Raw genomic sequence first — 19050 nt, 5'->3', positions numbered from 1 at the left:
AAGCCAATGTTTACCAAACATTGCTGATAAACCACCTGAAGCCAGGGCTGAGGTAGGGAAAGTGTTCTGTCTCACAGCTCTCATGAGTCATCCACCCTGCCAACACCTTGCCCTCAGGGTGGTAACCTCTAGAACTGTGAAACAGGAGAATTTCATTACTTAAGACACCCAGTTTGTGCTACTGCTTTGTAAAGAATATGCTAGTAAACTAATGCACCATCTGTTATTCAAGGCAATGAGAGCTGAAGATTTGAATTGTGAAATGATCTCAATGGAAGTATTTTCTTTTCTTTTTTTTTTATTTATTTGACGGATAGAGTTGGACAGTGAAAGAGAGAGAGAGAGAGAGAGAGAGAAAGAGAGAGAGAGAGAGAAGGGTCTCCTTCCACTGGTTCACCCCCCAAATGACTGCTACTACGGTCGGAGCTGCGCCAATCCGAGGCCAGGAGCCGGGTGCCTCCTCTTGGTCTCCCATGCGGGTGCGGGGGCCTGGGCACTTGGTCCATTCTCCACTGCCTTCCCAGGCCACAGCAGAGAGCTGGACTGGAGGAGGAGCAACCAGGACTGGAGCCCGGTGCCCATATGGGATGCCGGTGCTGTAGGTGGAGGATTAACCAAGTGAGCCACGGCACTGGCCCCAAAAATGAAAGTGTTTTCTACACCTAGCTTGAGGTGGTAAAATATTGACTGTTAAGTTAAGTCAACAACAGGAGTCACTGTGCACTTACTCCTCATGTAGGATCTCTGTCCTTAATGTGCTGTACATTGTGACTTAATGCTATAACTAGTACTCAAACAGTATTTTCCACTTTGTGTTTCTATGTGGGTGCAAACTGTTGAAATCTTTACTTAATATATGCTAAACTGATCTTCTGTATATAAAGAGAATTGAAAATGAATCTTGATGTGAATGGAAGGGGGGAGAGGGAAGGAAAGGGGAGGGTTGCAGGTGGGAGAGAAGTTATGGGGGGGAAGCCATTGTAACCCATAAGCTGTACTTTGGAAATGTATATTCATTAAATAAAAGTTAAAAAAGATGTAAACAGAAAACAAAAAAAATAAAAATAAAAATTCTTTATTTATGAGAAAATGCATGTATGCATTTGCAAGAGATATCACATCTGCTGGTTTACTCTTTAAATGCTCAAAACAGCCAGGGACTGGGCCAAAGGGTTGGGCCGAAGACTGGAGCGGAGTTGGAGAACTCAGTCCAGGTCTCCCATGTGAGTGGCAACAACTGTTACTGGAACCATCACTGCTGCCTCCCAGGGTCTTCTTTAGCAGCAATCTAGAGTCAGGAGCCAGAGCTTGGATGTTAAACCTGGGTGCTCTGATGTGGGACATAGTAGTCTTTTTTTTTTTTTTCCTTTTTCTTAAGATTTATTTGCAAGGCAGAGTTACAGAGAGAATGAAGTACAAAGAAAGAGAGAGATTTTCCATCTGCTGGTTCACTCCTCAAATGGCCACAATGGCCAGAGCTGGATCAGGCAAAAGCCACGAGTCAGGAGCTTCTTCCAGCTCTCTCACACAAGTGGCAGTTTCCCAAGAATTTGGGCCACCTACTGCTGTTCTCCCAGGCCATCAACAGGAAGCTGGATTGAAAGAATAGCAACTGGATGCAAAATGGCACCCATATGGGATGCTGGCATCGCAGGTGGTAGCTTAACCTGCTACGGTCAATGCCAGCCCCAATGGCAGTAACCAGCAGGCTGAATCCCATCTTGCCCTGATTCCAATGTATAGGGAGGGGCATTAGAGACTTGTAAGGGAATATAAAATAAGCACTGACATTTCTAATTTCTGTTGAAAGAAGGCCACTGTAAATGATGAATTAGGATCCCTTTAGTTCAAAACATGTTCTCTGAGCAGGATGCGTATAGGGGCATAGACATAGGAGATTTTGTCTCTGGAGACACAGTAATCATCTCAAATGCCACCAGTTCTGTGATAAGTGTGTCTTCAGCCTTATTTTCTTTACAACTAATTTCACAGTATAATGATCATTTATTTCTGTTTGTTCAGCAAATGATAGAGAGCTGGAGAGATTGAGTTTTCAACCCACGATCACACAGCAACTAAATACAGACCTAAGATTTGAACTCAGGTCTTCTTGATCTCAAAGGCTGAGGTCATGTTGCTGCTTGGACTAGGAAGAGCACACAGATCATGCAAAAGACAGGCAAGCAATGTGATGGCTGAGCTACCAGCTGGTTTTCTCTTCATTATTCTTGAAAGGACATCACAATGAGGTCTCCAAATCTGCTTTCAGGGTAGGATTCTCGGATTTTCCTAATCTCTACTTAAACTGGCCTTCTTTCCCACTGTTTGAGGTGCATGGTTTCCTTTCTTGTAAAGCTAAGGGGTTGGGGGAAGGGAGGAAGCACTGGATAAATTATTTCCGATTAATTAATTAATATGTATTCAAACCAGATAAATTCAATTCATCATTACACAAATAGTTGAATTGGAAGGAGTCTGGTTCCCAAGGGGCATCTGATGCACGTAGGCAGCATGAATTAAGGTGTGAATGAATGAATATGGTTTGGGACCAAAACAGGTTTGTAGAACGTTGTGTGCCTAACACAGACCTAATGCATTGTCCCTGGCTCTATCCCCCTTTTTTTTTTTCACAAATGTGGAAAATGAGGTGAAGTCACTTAGCACAAATGTGGAGAATGAGACGGATCCAACATGTGCATGTGCATCGACATATACAGTTGTACTTTCCCTTGCTTTAGAAGTCTCTTTTTAAGAAAAAAGGGAAATCAGAGGGGAAAGCTTGGGAATCTTGGCCATTGAGACCTATTGTTCCTATTGCTGTTTCAATCATTCAAGGAACTTGCTTTCTTGATATCTTTCTCCAGTGCCCTGATTCTGGTAGGCGAACACAGTATCCTGGCTCACAACAATTGAATACTTCCATGGCTCAAGCTTGTCTGGTGATAAACCATGACCTCTTTTATGCTTTCACCACAATGAGGTAATGAACATGAATGTGGTGTCTCACTTCTGAATGCTATGTAATTAATTCATGTTAGTAAGAAAAAACACATTTAAGGGGCTGCCATATGTGGCTTTGTTTTTCTTTCTGTGTTGTTACTTTCTGTGAATAGAATGATATTTGTATTATTCGCCCTCTGAAAACCAATGAAAAAGTCTACGTTGTGAGAGGGAAGCTACCTTGTTTTTCTGGGAGTTGTGGCCATGCTGAAAGGGTCCTTGGTTCTGTGCTGACAAGCTCCTGCGGCTGGTGGTTTCTAACTGCGTCCGTGGGGAGGGCAGGGCTTGGTCGGTGATGGTCGTCATAAGGTGATGTATGACGTTCATCATGAGGTGATGTGTGACGTTCATCATGAGGTGATGTGTGACGGTCGTCATGAGGTGATGTGTCCCCTGCTGGTCAGGTCTCCTGAAATTTTAGAAACTATGACCCTGGCTTTATAGGGAACATCTTCCAGTTGTGTCAGTTGTTACTCATGATATTGTTTTAAAATTGTGGGATCCAAGAAAAAAGAACACCCACGAGGGTAGACTACTTTCTGGAAGCTGAGTGAAGACAAGTGTTGGCATAGCCTTTTTTGTGCCCCTTGTTCATAGTTGCCTGGAAAGGGTAAGATCTGTGGGGAGCCATGTGAGCTCATCCCCCAGTTCTTACATACAAACTCACAATTTTGTGTTCTTGGGAATGCTGGTGTGCAGTTTGAGAGAAAAATTAGGTGATCGATAAGAAGTAATTAATTTGAATACCCAAAGGCAGCAACTGCACACTGGTGGCTTCCATGATGACTAGGCAGCAGAAAGACTTTTTGGGTCTGTGCAGCCTGCCTCTGTAGATCCCTGGCCCCCCACTTCTCCCTGCTACTGCACAGCCTGCCAGAAGCACAGTTTTGTTCACTGCTGGATGCCTGTAGGCATTTGAGTGGCAACTCCTGCTTTAGGCCATGAGTTACCAGCATGTCAGGAGAAATCATCTGTGGCTTCCTTTAAGACTCTCTGTGCATAGGATAAAGGATAACAAGGTAGATCTCAAGCCAACAATAGAGGACCACGATCCTTTCATTTTCAAGTTCAAGTTTCCTCAAGTTTTCTGCATCCCAAAATATAAAATTTCACAAGGCTCCAACCCCTTCCACATAGTCTCCTGGCCAAGTTCTACTTATTCCTTTGGCCACAGGTCCTGCAGCAGGATTTCTCCGGTCTGCTTCTGTGTTCTACATCAGTATCAGTCTGAGAGAAGCTCAACTTCAGCTCTCCAAGGCGATACCAACAGCCATGAGCAGCAGAGGTCAGGGCCGCTTGCACTCCCTTTGGCTGCCTCTGTGCCTGGGAACATGTAGCAACTCCGAATAGTTTCCAGTGAAGATGGAGAGAAGCCTCTTCAAAGTGGCTGTGTGGGTGCCATTGGACACCCTTTCTGATTTTGCAATTTTGCCATGAACTCTTCACCATAGAAAGTTATGATAGAACAGATTGGGCATTGAACTCCCATGCCTCCTCCCCTCTTCCCTCTCATTGGAGGAGCAGGAGGATGGAGGCGCAAGAGAGAGTTTGGAAAGAACACTTCTGAGACTTCGTGCCCTGGGTGGAGGATTTAAACCTCCTTCTCCGCAAGGGCACATTCAGCAAACCTCTGACTGCCAGGGCCCAGGCCATCCATCAAACCCCAGAGCAGTAGATCTGGATATTGGGCTCCCTGTAGCTGACCGCCGCCGGATGGGAGGCAGGGCTGGGGGGAGAGTGAGGAAGGAGCAGAGTAGGGGGGAGGGAGGAGGCTGGGGAGAACCCTCCATGGAAACTTCTCCTCCCACCCTTTCAAATCGTAAATTAACAACAGTGGACCTTGTTAAGTGCAGCTTCACAAATTAATATGAAATATAGTGCTTTTTCATAAGCTTGAGAACCAGATTTAAAAGCATATTGGTGTTTGTACACAGCAGGCCGTAATGATCCATTATCCTACAGACAGAGGCGCTTGCAGCAACACATAAAGAAGATGCAATTGGGCCATCTGCTTTGATTTCTGCAGCCTCCCCAGAGATCCGAGGGAGGAGCTGACAGTCCTCTCCATCTGCCCTTACATTATCAATTACAGTTGAATTATGCTGCGTGCTGCAGGGCTGGCAGATACGGATGGGAAATTGTGGCACCTGAAAAATATAGAAGAAAATCCATATGTTGGGAGCCAGCTGTTTATTTACAAGTCCTTGACATATTTCCTCACTTTCTCGGCTGTTGCCTTTTTTAAGGTTCCTAGAGACATTTCAGTTTAGTGTGAACTTGAGAAGAAATTAGGTGTAACAGCATAGCACCACATGAATAATATTTCAGTTTCCTTTTTTACAGTGGAAATGCACACGGAGCAAAAAAAAAAAAAAAACCACATCAGGTCGAACAGATTTTAAATTATGAAAAAAATAGAGTTGTGAAAACATCTGGGGTGGCTGCTACAGCTTGTTATGTTTATAAAACATGTTGGAACAGGCGGGGCAGTGCACACTGTACATTTTTGGCAGCTTAGAAATCACGTGTAAAACTGTAACTTTTATGAAATGGGAAGTGTTTATGAAGGCTCAGGGAGTGAGGAAGGAGAAAGCCGAGTGGCCAGCCCTTTCATGAATCTCTTACCGCAACTTCTAGGAATGGTGTTGGAAGGACAACATGTTCTGTTTTGTTTTCATTGAGTTTTTTTTTTTTTCTTTTTTCAATGAGGGGCTTAGCTTGTTCCTGGGTCAGTTGATTTTAGACCCCCAGAGATGGAGAAATCATTCCGTCGATGCGATTGCATGTGGGTTTTATGGTTTGGGATTCCTTCTAACCGTGTGGGACTTTACTCTGCCTTTGCATTTCACGCCATGTCCTCTCCTCCCGACTTCTCAACCAACGAGATCTGTGTGCTTATGTGTTCAGCTGCGGGTGGCCCCTCGGTGCATGGAGATGTCTGGGGTGGAGGGGTGGAGAGTCAGCCCTTGCAGGGGGCTGGGAAGGGAGCCTGTATCCTGAGATGCCCTAGAAACAGAGATGTTTGCAAAGTTAACAAAGGCTGGACTAGAAGGGCGCTGACATAGTGGTTAAGACACCCGCATCCCATGTTAGAGGGTCTGGGTTCAAGTCCCAGCTCCGCTCCCAATTCTGCTTTCCTGTTCATGTGCGCCCTGAGAGTCAGCAGGTGATGTTCCTGCCACGTGGGAGACCTGGGCTGAGCTCCCAGCTCCCAGCTTCAGCCTGTCCCAGTGCTGGCTATTGTGCACATGTAGGCGAGTCAACCAGCAGATGGGGGCATTCTTTCTCTCTGCTTTTCAAATAAAATAAATAAATGCATCATTTTTAAATGAAGAGATTAGAGAGAGAGAGGTCTTCCATCTGCTGGTTCACTCCCCAAATGGCTGCAATGGCTGGGGCCAGACCAGACTGAAGCCAGGAACCAGGAGCTCTTTCCAGGTCTCCCACATGGGTTCAGGTGCCCAAGGATTTGGGCCATCTTCTGCTGCTTTCCCAAGCACATTATCAGGGAGCTGGACTGGAAGGAGAGCTGCCAGGACTTGAACCGGTGCCCATACGGGAAGCCGGCACTACAGACAACAACTCAACCTGCTGCATCACAGCACTAGCCCCACATTTCATGTTTTCCTTCTTGCATTATGACTTGGAAGCACCTTATACTTCTGCAGTCATTAGATGGGATTTTTTTTTTTTTTTACAGGCAGAGTGGACAGTGAGAGAGAGAGACAGGGAGAAAGGTCTTTCTTCCTTTTACCCTTGGTTCACCCTCCAATGGCCGCTGCGGCCGGCGCGCTGCAGCCGGCGCACCGCGCTGATCCAAAGCCAGGAGCCAGGTGCCTCTCCTGGTCTCCCATGCGGGTGCAGGGCCCAAGGACTTGAGCCATCCTCCACTGCACTCCCGAGCCACAGCAGAGAGCTGGACGGGAAGAGGGGCAACCGGAACAGAATCTGGCGCTCCAACCAGGACTAGAACCCGGGGTGCCGGCGCCGCAGGTGGAGGATTAGCCTATTGAGCCGCGGCGCCGGCCATAGATGGGATATTCTTGAAGGAAGGTATCAACTTATTTATTTTTGCTTCTTTCTTAAAACTAGTATGGTGCCTGACATTCCTTTGGCATTCATTAAATGTTGGAGGAGTGGATAATTGGATAAATGAATGATGCCATAGGATTTTCTGTATGTTAAGTAACAAGTTGAATAGGGCCAATGCAAAACCTAGGAACTGCAGAGCGCAGTAAGCCTGTCAATGGCCGCTGGGATGTCAGCCCTGCTTCTAGGATACCTCTTCCAACCTGGCCACTGCAGGTGAGGGCACCCTTACTCTGTGACAGTGTTCAGCCCTCTGGAGAAAAGAGGACCACACAAGGGTTGTGCTGACGGGGATGCTTTCTCTTTCTTGCCTTTTCCTTGCAACCATTCAGATACTGCGATCTACTGACCTTCTCCCCACAGCCTCTGGGTCCTTCTTGTATGTGCTCACAGCACTCAAGTTCATTCGCAGCCTCATGGAAGTGAGGTCCTGCATACCCAAGGGATCTCCACAGTGCTCTGTAGTCAAAGCTCTGTCCATGCGTGTTTTCACACTGTGGTACTAGCATGCTGTATACGAATCTGTGGAACACAGTGCAAAATGAAAAAGGGGAGTGCTCCTTCATCAAAAACTAGAAGTTCAAGATGTTGATCGCAGTGCATTTAAGCAATCACAGGGCCATTTTTGGCATAGGGTATTATGTACCTGCAGAGGTCACAGACTCCTGATATGAGCTCTGTGTGTGCTACAGGTGTTACTTGTGCTCGGTCCACCAAGCCAACTTGCATTATTACTCCTCCTTTAAGAGGCAGAGAGGGGGAGAGAGAGAGAGAGAGAGAGAGAGAGAGAGAGAGAACGAGCTCCCATCAACTGGTCCACTTCCCAGATACCTACAATGGCCAGGACTGGGCTGGGCTGAATCTGGGAGACAGGAATTCAGTTCAAAGGTCTTCTACGTGGGTGGCAGGAATCCAGATACTTGAGCCATCACTACCACCTCCCAGGGTCCACAGTGCCATGCAGCTGGAGTCAGGAACCAGAGCTGCGCATCCAATCCAGCTACCCCGACATAGGAAATGGGCCATCTTCACCTCTTGGCCTAACGTCCAGACCCGTCTTTGTCTTCTCCCTTTACCCATTCCTCCTCCTGCTCTCCCCTCTTCCTCCTCCTCCTCAAATTGGTATGCAAGAGTCTCCCAGTTTCTTTTGAGTCTCCACCTTCCTCTTTGTTTGATTCTTTTTCACTCAGATACAGAATGGAGTCTGCTTTAGACGCAGGTCATCACTTAGGTTTCCTACCCCTGGTCCTCTTCTGATTGGCTTGGTTTTGAATCCCTCTATCAAGAGCCCTTCTTTGTGTGTAATTCAGAGGATTGTTGTATTGCTTAGTAATACAGATGAATAAGTGTGAAAACAGAACCCCTGTTTTGTGTGTTCCTGGGAGCAGGCCAAGTGCCCATCAAGCATTAGCCGTCCTCGTCCTTCCCTCCATCTTCTCCTCATTGTCGTGGTTGATTCATTCATCCGCCCACGGGAATCCTTAGAGTTAGCTGACATTTTCGTTTTTGCTTTTAATGGGTTATGATTTTTCTACCCATTTTTTTGTGTACTTGTTCATTTACTTATTCAACATAGTTTTTTAAAAATATTTTTTATTTTATTTATTTGAAAGGCAAAGTTACAGAGAGAGAGAGACAGAAAGAGAGAGAGGGAGACCAAGATCTTCCATCTGCTGGTTTACTCCCCAAATGGCTGCAATGCCTAGGGCTGGGCCAGGCCAAAGCCAGGAGCCAGGAGCTTCATTCTGGTCTCCCACTTGGGTGCAGGGATCCAAGGACTTAGGGGACATCTGTCATTGCTTTACCAAGTGCGTTAGCAAGGAGCTGGATTGGATGCAGAGCAGCTGAGACTTGCATCAGTACCCATATAGGATTCTGATATTGCAGGAGGTGGCTTAACCCATTGCCACAATGCTGGCCCCCAATGTAATTAACTGCTTCTCAGAACACATAAAGTTGTGAAAAAAGGCCAAAATATCCACTGTTACTTTCAAACATCTTTGATTACTTCTTCTGTCCTGTCTTCATTATCTGTAATCCTCATATCATACTACGAGAAAGGGAATAGAAATCAAATTGCCCAAAGAGGCAGCCAGGTTTGGCAAAGATTTCCTTGCAGATTTCCCAGACCCAGCTCAGTGTGGTCCTGAACTAGCATTCTCTCCACACAGGGCAGTGACTTCTGAGCTCATCTGTTTATTCCTTACCAGTGGTGACCAAGACTTTTGCTTGTTTTGCTTTTTCCATTGACTCCAACTAAACATGTAGGATGAGCAAAATGAAAATTAATGAATGCACGAGGAAAGAGGAAAGGCATCCATGTGCTGGCAGCTGGTGTCCTTGAGAACTTCTCTTTGGGTTCTCTATTGCTGCTTCACAAACCTCCACATGGTTTGATTGCTTAAAACAGCCACAACCAGCACTGCTTAAGATTCTGCAGTTTCAGCAGTGCTCAAAAGAGAGAGTCTGCCTCCGATCCAGGAGGCATCAGTGGGGATGGCTCCAACTAGCTGAAGGCTCTGTTTCCAGGATGATCTATTCATGTGGATGGCAAGATGGAGTGCTGGTTGCCAGCTGGGCATTCGGGTGGAGCTCTTGCCTGGATTTTTTTTTTTTTTTGACAGGCAGAGTGGACAGTAAGAGAGACAGAGAGAAAGGTCTTCCTTTTGCCGTTGGTTCACCCTCCAATGGCCGCTGTGGCCGGCGCACTGCAGCTGGCGCACCGTGCTGATCCAATGGCAGGAGCCAGGTGCTTCTCCTGGTCTCCCATGGGGTGCAGGGCCCAAGGACTTGGGCCCTCCTCCACTGCACTCCCGGGCCACAGCAGAGAGCTGGCCTGGAAGAGGGGCAACCGGGACAGAATCTGGCGCCCCGACCGGGACTAGAACCCGGGGTGCTGGCGCCGCAGGTGGAGGATTATTGGCTGGATCTTGTTTCTCCTCCATGGGACCTCCTCCCAGGGCTGGATTGGGCTTCCCCCAGCATACAGGGGAGACTTCCATAGGGAGCATCCTCCAGAACAAGTGCTCCAAGAGGAGACATCCCCAAGTCGAGGCTGGCATTGCCTGACACAGTCACTGATACAGTAACTCCCGGCCACGTGTGGCTCTAGTGCACTTGATGTGTGGTTGGTCTGAACTGAGACGTACTTTAAGGGCACAATACCCAGTACTTGCCAGATTGTGAAAGCATGGTTTGAAAACTTTAAGTAAAAATCACTAGTAGTTTTTGAAGATATTGGTTTTATTTTGAAATAATAATAGTTTGGCTGAATAAAGTATGTTGTTAAAATTAGCTTCAGGGGGCTGGTGCTGTGACATAGCAGGTTACAGCCCTGGCCTGCTGTGCTGGCATCCCATATGGGCACCAATTCGTGTTCCTGGCTGCTCCACTTCTGATCCAGCTGCCTGATAATGTGCTTAGGAAAGCAGCAGAGGATAGTCCAACTGTTTGGGTCCCTGCACCCATGTAAGAGACCTGGAAGAAGCTCCTGGTTCCTGGCTTCAGATTGGCTCAGCTCTAGCCATCGTGGCCATTTGGGAAGTGAACCAGTGGATGGAAGACCTCTCTTTCTCTGTCTCTACCTCTCTCTGTAACTATGTTTTTCAAATAAATAAAATAAATCTTTTTAAAAAAATGAGCTTCAGTGGCTCTTTTTTAATATGGCTGCTACAAAACTGAAAAATTATATCTGTGGCTCACCTTATATTTTACTGTGATTATCCAAGAGCTTACCATGTCTCTGCTCACATGACACCTGTTATTGTCCCACTAGTCAGTGTCATGACCAAGTTGGAATCATCATGGGAAGGGCTACCCAAAGGTGTGAATACCAAGAGGCAGGATACCTTGGGAGCCCTGGAACAATCTACCAAAACTTCCTTTCCATTTTGTTGAATTTAAAAAAGAATAAAATGTAATTTTGTGAAATGACCTGTTAAGAAATCTCCATAAAATGTCAGAGAGGCTGACACCACGGCTCACTAGGCTAATCCTCCATCTGCGGCGCCGGAACCCCGGGTTCTAGTCCCGGTCAGGGCACTGGATTCTGTCCCGGTTGCCCCTCTTCCTGTCCAGCTCTGTGCTGTGGCCCAGGAAGGCAGTGGAGGATGGTCCAGGTCCTTGGGCCCTGCACCCGCATAGGAGACCAGGAGGAAGCACCTGGCTCCTGGCTTCGGATCGGTTCAACGCGCCAGCTGTAGCAGCCATTTGGGGGGTGAACCAATGGAAAAAGGAAGACCTTTCTCTCTCTCTCTCTCTCTCACTGTCTATAACTCTGCCTGTCAAAAAAAAAAAAAAAGTCAGAGAAAAAATTTTCAGCTTCAATCTATAATGAGACAGTATTTTGGGTGTTTCAGCAGTGATTATATAACAAGTTTTAAGCGCCAATTATATGCAAGGTACCTGACAGTAAGTGCCACAGCAGAGTAAAGGGCACTCATGTGGCTTAAGACTGGAGAGATCCATGAAGATATTCTGGACTGGAAGTGAACAATAGAAAACCGTGTTGTATTAAGACCTAATTCACTGTCAGAAAATGAGTGCCTTCTGCCCGACTTTCTAATCCATGCTGTCTCCAATCACATCGAGTCTTTTTCTCGTGGGTCTCTCCTCATCTAGAGTTCCTGAGATTCCAACGCAGGAGTTCCAAGATAGCGCCAGCATAGGAAGATGCAGTGAATTCAGATTCACAAGACAATTTTTGTGTGCCCTTCTGCTCTGGAGTCGTAACGGCATGGTTCATGGTTGTTCAAAGGAGACGGAGAAAGGGGGGCATTTGGTGCAGTGGTTTACATGCCTTCATCCCATAGCAGGGTGCCTGGATCAGAGTCCCAGCCCTGAGTCTTGATTCTAGCTGGACGGTGGCAAGTGATGGTTCAAGTACTTGCATCCCTGCCACCAATGTACGAGACCCAGATGGAGTTCCTGGCTCCTGCTTTTGACTTGGCCCAGCTCCAGATGTTGCAGGCATTTGGAAGTGAACCTGTGGATAAGAGAATCTCTCTGTCTCTATCTCTATCTCTATCTCTCTCCTCCACCTCCTCCTCCTGCTCTCTCTCTCTCTCTCTCTCAAATAAATGTAACTAACTGAACAAAATTCTTAAAACATAAGTCATTATTCCCAGATTCAAAGGAGAACTAAGAGTGTGAGGTATGAGTTGCTGCTTGTGCAGAGGCACGCATGTGGCTTTGATTCCACGTACTTTTGGAGGCCTTTTTTGGGACTTCCCTTTCCCTTTGCTTGGGCAGAAGCAGGGCCTTCATGAAAGCAAAATGAAGGCTGGAGCTCCAGCAAGAACAGGCTCCTCGAGGAACCCAAGTTAGTACTGGGCTGCAGACCTAAGATTACTGAGTCGTACAGCCAGTGAAGCCTGGGTCCAACTCAGGAGCGGTCTGGGGTTTTAGGGTGTGTCTTTGGGGAAATGCAGGTTGCACAAAAACTTTCACCTCCAGCTTGGATGGCTTTCAAGGTGGACTGAATTCTTTCATTGACTGTTATCTCTCATGCCCATCACCTTGTCAGAACTTTCGGGAAGGATTCACATGGCAGGAGTGGCACCTCCACATTTCTGAAGCTGGAAAGTCAAGTCTTTGCCCCTTTGTAAGGAGAAATAACACAAGGACCACTCACCATGGTCCCAGAACTTCCCAGCAGAGTGCTACTTAAAGAATATGCCCCTCTACTACCAGATCACACCCCAGCCTCCTGCTGAGGCCTCCCTCCGTGCTCTTGTGGCCTCGGATAACACCCAGCCCGATATGGACAGTCCTACCTGATGCTGTTTGTTCTTTCTCTCGGAATCCCTGTTACAGGAATCTTCTCTTGGCAGCTACTGCCGAGTATGGTATGATGGCTCCTGCTTACAGCACCAGGGAAATCCTACCATGGCAAATGGAAGTCCTACCACAATCTTAACCTCAGGGAGTGACTGATAGTCCTATCTTCCAAATCATCAGTCAAGAAAAAGCACCAGAGCTGACCATGGGTTGCTCATGAATTCTAGCAAGTCTCTGTCCTTGTCCTTTCTCTGCCTGGGATGTGCCTTCTCCAGATAGCTTCACTGTTCACTGCCTCTGTGTCTCTACCCAAACACCATCCAAAAGGACTTCCCTGGCCACACTAGAAGAAAAGCACCTTTCATTGTTTATCTTTTCATGCCATAAGCTCTTCATACTTTCCTTTTAGTGTACTTTAGCATGTTCCCTAAATACTGCATGGCTGTTAATGCTGCTAGGGCCATGTATTTCCCATACATTCACTGCACAAATGCTGTGGAGCAGGGACCATGCTATACTGTAGCAATAAATACAGAAACAAAGGTAAGACTGCTCTCATTCTAGAAGACACCAATAAAGAAGTGAATGAATGCATTGGGATCTATTGGGGGTACTTTAGCTTGAAGTCTCAATTAAATTTCTTTTGCAAAGAAAGGAGCAGCAGAGATGGATCATGCAAGCCTCTACTGCATCACCTTTATGTTCTCAACCCTGCAGAACGTGGGCTGCAATCCAGATCCTGTAGCTGGGCAGGGAGCAGGTGCACCACCATCTCCGCCATCCGTCTATTGTCTTCTCTTTTCTACTTTTACCTTCTGCCAGTTGCAACACAAAAGCTCAAACATGGGTGTTGATGGGTACAAATGGATGATCCAGGGATGAGGAGCCTGGGATGATGGGCTTATCCCCAGTAGAGATGTTGGGGCTGTGGATTAGCCATGTTCCTTTTTATCCCATAATATTCCCCCTCCATGTGGGAGCTGTCTGAATAAGGCTAATTTTGCAGCACTTTTGATTTCAGAAAATGCAAAGTATTTTCAAGGTACAAAACAATGACCTTTTCAAAATGCAAATTTGACCAGCCCACCCTCTGCCTGAGCTTAAAATCTTACAGTGGCTTCCCACTGCTCTTGGAATAAAAGCCACTTCTGGATGGTGGCCTGTGGACCTTGTGTGATCTGACTCCAGTCTCTCCAGCCCTTCCCCCTTTGCATCCCCAACTCCACTGTCCCCTGGGTCCCCTGCGGTCACCCTGAGCATCTTCCAGACCTTTTCAGCCCTCATCACCAGCTTAAGCATTTGCTGTTCCTTCTTCCTGGAATGCTTTTCCCTTTGTTTTAGCCAAGTTAAGATGCAACTCAGATCTTATTTCCTGTGGAAACCTCTGTGATCCTGTGTGCCTCTCCTTTATAGCATGCAGCATGGGTGCAATTTCGTGTCAATCTCTTTGATACCTTATTCATGTCACGAGGTCTGGGATTATGACCATTTCTGCTGACCACTGTGTGTACAGCTTTAGCCCTTGGCCCACAGTGGAGCAGGAACTTATTAATGTTCATCAAATGAGTGAACAGTTGAATGATTGTGCACATAAATAAATAAAAATCTCTTTCTTTCTACTCCCTTTCTGACATACATGAGATTAATAACAGTTGTTAGGGTAAAGGACAGCCCATGTCCAGGTACCCAGACCACTGTACAGAAAATACTGCTCACTGATCCTCTTGCCAGTTGCTTATTTGTTGGTTGTGCTAGAGAGCATCCTGCCTCAGAGACAGTAGTGATCGTTCTGGACATGGGATTCAGGGGGTGGCGTCCAAGGAAACACACCTGGACATGTTCTGGCCTGTACTTCTCCATCACGATTTTGTGTACCAGTGTTTGTACTAATATGTGTATGGAGGTGATCTCTATGTTTATTTTTCCTACCTTTTCTTTTCTTCTGTTCTTTCCTCTTGTGCCTAGATTACAGTTTTTTTTTTTTTTCCAGAGGTTGTTGGTATAAATGGAATACAATCGGTTAGGATCATAAATAAGATTCAAGAGGAGTAACTGGCATAGGTTTGGGGGATGACTGCCTCTCCCTCCTCCTTCATAATTTATTGTTTTTCTTCTGTAGGAAGCCAAATGATATTTCTCTAATTAACAGACACAGACATGTATCGTATAAATCAACCTCACAGCCTTTTTTAGTGATGCAATCACTTTATGATCGGGGGTATAAATTAAACATCACAAATGCATCTCAAGCAGCTAAACATAATGGAAGAAAAGAAAGAAGTGGCTTCCTGGCTCAGGGATTGCGTCTGGCGACTGATTGCCATCAGTACTCTGGGAGCTGTGGGGTTTACCAGAGCATAACCTGGTAAAGCATAACCTGTCTGGCGGTGGGCAGGGTCACCAAACATCCATGCATTTCCTGTTGTGCACTTCTGTAGGTGTGCCTGTGTGTACACAAACCAGAGTCCAGGTCTGCATGCAAACCTTATGCTCTGCTTGACCTCTGGGGAGTCACTGGCCTCCAGGGGGTTCATGATTTCACAGGTAAGTTGGAAATAACAATACTTCCTAGCCAGATGTTGGGAGTGGCCATATCAACACACACCAGGCACTTAGGATAGTTTCTGGCATGTAAACAGAAGTTTAATTAATTTGAATGATTATCATTATCATTAGCCACAGCCTCCGATGCAGAGTGTCTCCATGTTAGTGTGCAGAATCATTTCAAATGCTGGTGTCAGAATAGCAGCCCTGTAGTCTGATCCCATGGTGCAGTGGTAAGGGCTGAGGATGCTGCATTTTTAACAACCTCAGTAATGCTCCTGCAGGTTGTCTGTGAACCACATTCAGAAGGCACTTGCCCTGTGACAGGCAAAGAAAATTGAGGCACTTCCTAGATACATAGATCAGTCTAAATTCTACCCTACGTGGGCCAGTATTGTGGCATAGCAGGTTAAGCCTCAGCCTGTGATGCCAGCATCCCATATGGACTCCATTTCCAGACCTAGCTACTCCACTTTTGATCCATCTCCCTACCAAGGTGCCTGGGAAAGCAGCAGAAGATGGATCAAGTCTTTGGGCTTCTGTACCCACATGAAAGACTGGGAAAAAGTACTGGCCTCTGGGCTCCTGGCTTTAGTATGGTCCAGCCCTGGCTGTTGAGGCCATCTGGGGAATGAGAATCAGTGAATGGAAGATTCTCTCTCTGATTCTTTTCCTATCTTTCAAATAAATAAAAAATAAATCTTTAAAAATAAATAAGCCGGCGCCGCGGCTCAGTAGGCTAATCCTCCGCCTTGCGGCGCCGGCACGCCGGGTTCTAGTCCCGGTCGGGGCACCAGATTCTGTCCCGGTTGCCCCTCTTCCAGGCCAGCTCTCTGCTGTGGCCAGGGAGTGCAGTGGAGGATGGCCCAAGTACTTGGGCCCTGCATCCCATGGGAGACCAGGATAAGTACCTGGCTCCTGCCATCGGATCAGCGTGGTGCGCCGGCTGCAGCCATTGGAGGGTGAACCAACAGCAAAAGGAAGACCTTTCTCTCTGTCTCTCTCTCTCTCTCTCACTGTCCACTCTGCCTGTCAAAAAAATAAATAAATAAATAAATAAATAAATAAATAAATAAAAATAAATAAGTTCTACCCTACCCACTAGGAACAAGACTGGGCCAACAACTATCCAGGGCACAGATTTAAACTTGTTTTTATGTTTCCTTCTAGGAAGTGGGCTTTGCAGGGACTCTGCCCTAACTCAGAGTCACACTGCTTGTGTGTGTCTGGGAGATGAAACTCCCTGTGGAGTCAGTGGCAGGGAGGGAAGCACAGTGAATCCCTTATATTCACACACTCTCTTCCTTCCCCAGCACTCTTTTCCCAAATTTGATAATTATTTTAATAGTTCCTCACAACCCAGAATCTTGGAGGAGAGAATAGTATGCTGCAGTTTATAAAGCACTTATCTGTTCATGATCTCATGTAAATCCTCAGTTCTGTGAGATCAACAAGAAAGAGAGACTTTTTTTCCCATCTATTGATGAGGAAACTGAGGTTCAGAAATAAAAGGACTTGCTTGAGGATGCATGGTTTCTAAAGGGTAAGTGAGTTTTGCTTGGTTCTAGGGTTTTAAATCATAAATCTCTTCTTTTTCATTTTGCACCAGTCTTTCTCCTGCTTAGAAACAAATCATTGTGGTGCAGATCATGCATCCTATAATCATGTCTGGACCAGCATCATGCTTTTTAGATAAAGCCCATGTGCTTCTGTGTGTGTGTATGTATGAATGTGTGTGTATGTGTGTGCATGTGTGTTTTGGGGTAGAATTGCAGAGCTACCTAATAGCTCCTTTCCCTCTGCCCATCCAACTTCAGTGCCTTCCAGTACTGTCTCATTCACCCCAGCCTCCATAGCTCGGTTGAATTTTCCATTTTCTGGCTAAAGAAGCACATCTGGAGCTCCTATTCCTGAGATTTCAAGCCTTTTCTGCAGCTGTAGCTCCTGGAAGTCCTGGAGCAATTTGTGGGATTCCATGACATTTGCAAGGTGAAAGGATTGTATTGGAGGGTGCACTGGGGGCCTTGTTCTCTGCTTGAGGAAATGAGGGCCCAGCTGCAATGTAGAAAGGAGAGAGGGGTCCCGTGGGGGTCTGTGAGTTTCCAAAGCCCAGGCTGCAGGGGAAAGGAAGGCTCAAGAGCATCAACTTGAGTGGACGTCTTGGGAGCTCTAGAAGAATAAGGTACATTTTCCTGATCTCAAAAACAAAAAAAGCAAAATTGTAAATTGGGAAAGAAGGGTGGTATGGAAGTAAAGAGGGAGAGAGGCTGGGGGATGGGCTCTGCAGGGGAGGGAGCATGTTGGACAGAGCACAAGGGCAGCCAGAGACCCCTCAGGAAGACCTTGTCCACAGTTGTCTCTCGGGTGATGAATGGGACTCATCTCTATCTGCGGAGTTCCTGGCCACCGCTTTGTTAATGTGGAGCCTTCCCTGGAGATCCGCAGCGGCTGTCCTTCTCAATGGACAAGCCCCTTTGGCACAGCCAACATGCTGCTGGTTGATTTGGCCAGCAGGAGTTACACTCATCTGTGTGCCATGAGCAGTCCCAGTCCTAATCCAACCTGTCCCATGTGGTCAACTGCTATTTCAGTGTCACAGTCCACTGGTGTGTTCGGGAGGCAGAAGGGATGGGTCCTGAGTATTAGGGCCTGTGGCAGTATTTAAGGAAAGTCTCTCAGTGTCAGTTTGTAAGGCCAGTTGAACTAGCTCCAGCACCTCTCCTATGCTCAGAGCCAAGACACTGGCCACTATGTCTGTGCTCCATCTATACAGATGGGAAATAAGCCCATGCAGTTTTGTGCCATGTCAGGTGCAATTTTATATTGGCATGCAAACATAGGTATACAAATGCCAATAGTTTTAAAAATATACATATGGAGGTGGAACTTGAACTGATAAAACCTCTCTAATTCACGTGGATATATATGGTTTGGTTGCTCTCATGGCCATTGGCTGCAAATCTGATAGATCTATGGCCTGACTTGTGAGACATCAAGGTCATGGTTGTGCTCTGAGACTTCCTACTCTTTTCCTATGGAGTAATATCCAGTGTGCTTGCATGCCTGATCCCTGACACTGGTGTTCACAGTGGTCACAAAAGCAAGGGTAGGAGTGGGCCGTGACGATGTCATTTCCATAGTGGCTGAAGGAAACATGTCACGTCCTAATTACCCTGTTTTTGGAGCCATGATCTATAAGGCCAACCTATCATTTTATTGTTTACTTCGGATTCAGCCCAAGGCCATGGCTCTTAAAATCGTCTTGGCATGCTTTAACAACCAGATCATTGGTTCCACGACCCCCACCCCCACCCCGCTATACTGAATTCTGAATTCCATCCTGTGTCAGCAGTCTTCCAGTTAAGGCCCTATTGATCTGGGGGTGGATGAACTCATTTTTCTTTTCAAGGTATGGGAGTGGACTTGGTCCTGGCACTTAACTCAAGGGTGGGCGGAAGTGGACTTACAGCCCCTCCCTCTGCCGCTCGGTCTAATTAACATGGAGGCTACCTTCTGTGATGAGTTCATAAGTGTTTCACAGACAGGCAAGATGTAGCAACTTTGCAAGATACTGTTTAAAGATCTTCGACATCTGAGAAAGCCACAAAATCCAATAATCCTACTTTCAGAACTCCAGGG

The sequence above is a fragment of the Oryctolagus cuniculus genome, chromosome 18 (genome assembly GCF_051225735.1).
Source record: "Oryctolagus cuniculus isolate XC-2025 breed Fujian yellow rabbit chromosome 18, ASM5122573v1, whole genome shotgun sequence".
Classification (NCBI taxonomy): domain Eukaryota; kingdom Metazoa; phylum Chordata; class Mammalia; order Lagomorpha; family Leporidae; genus Oryctolagus; species Oryctolagus cuniculus.
Note: the sequence above shows the minus strand (reverse complement) of the source record.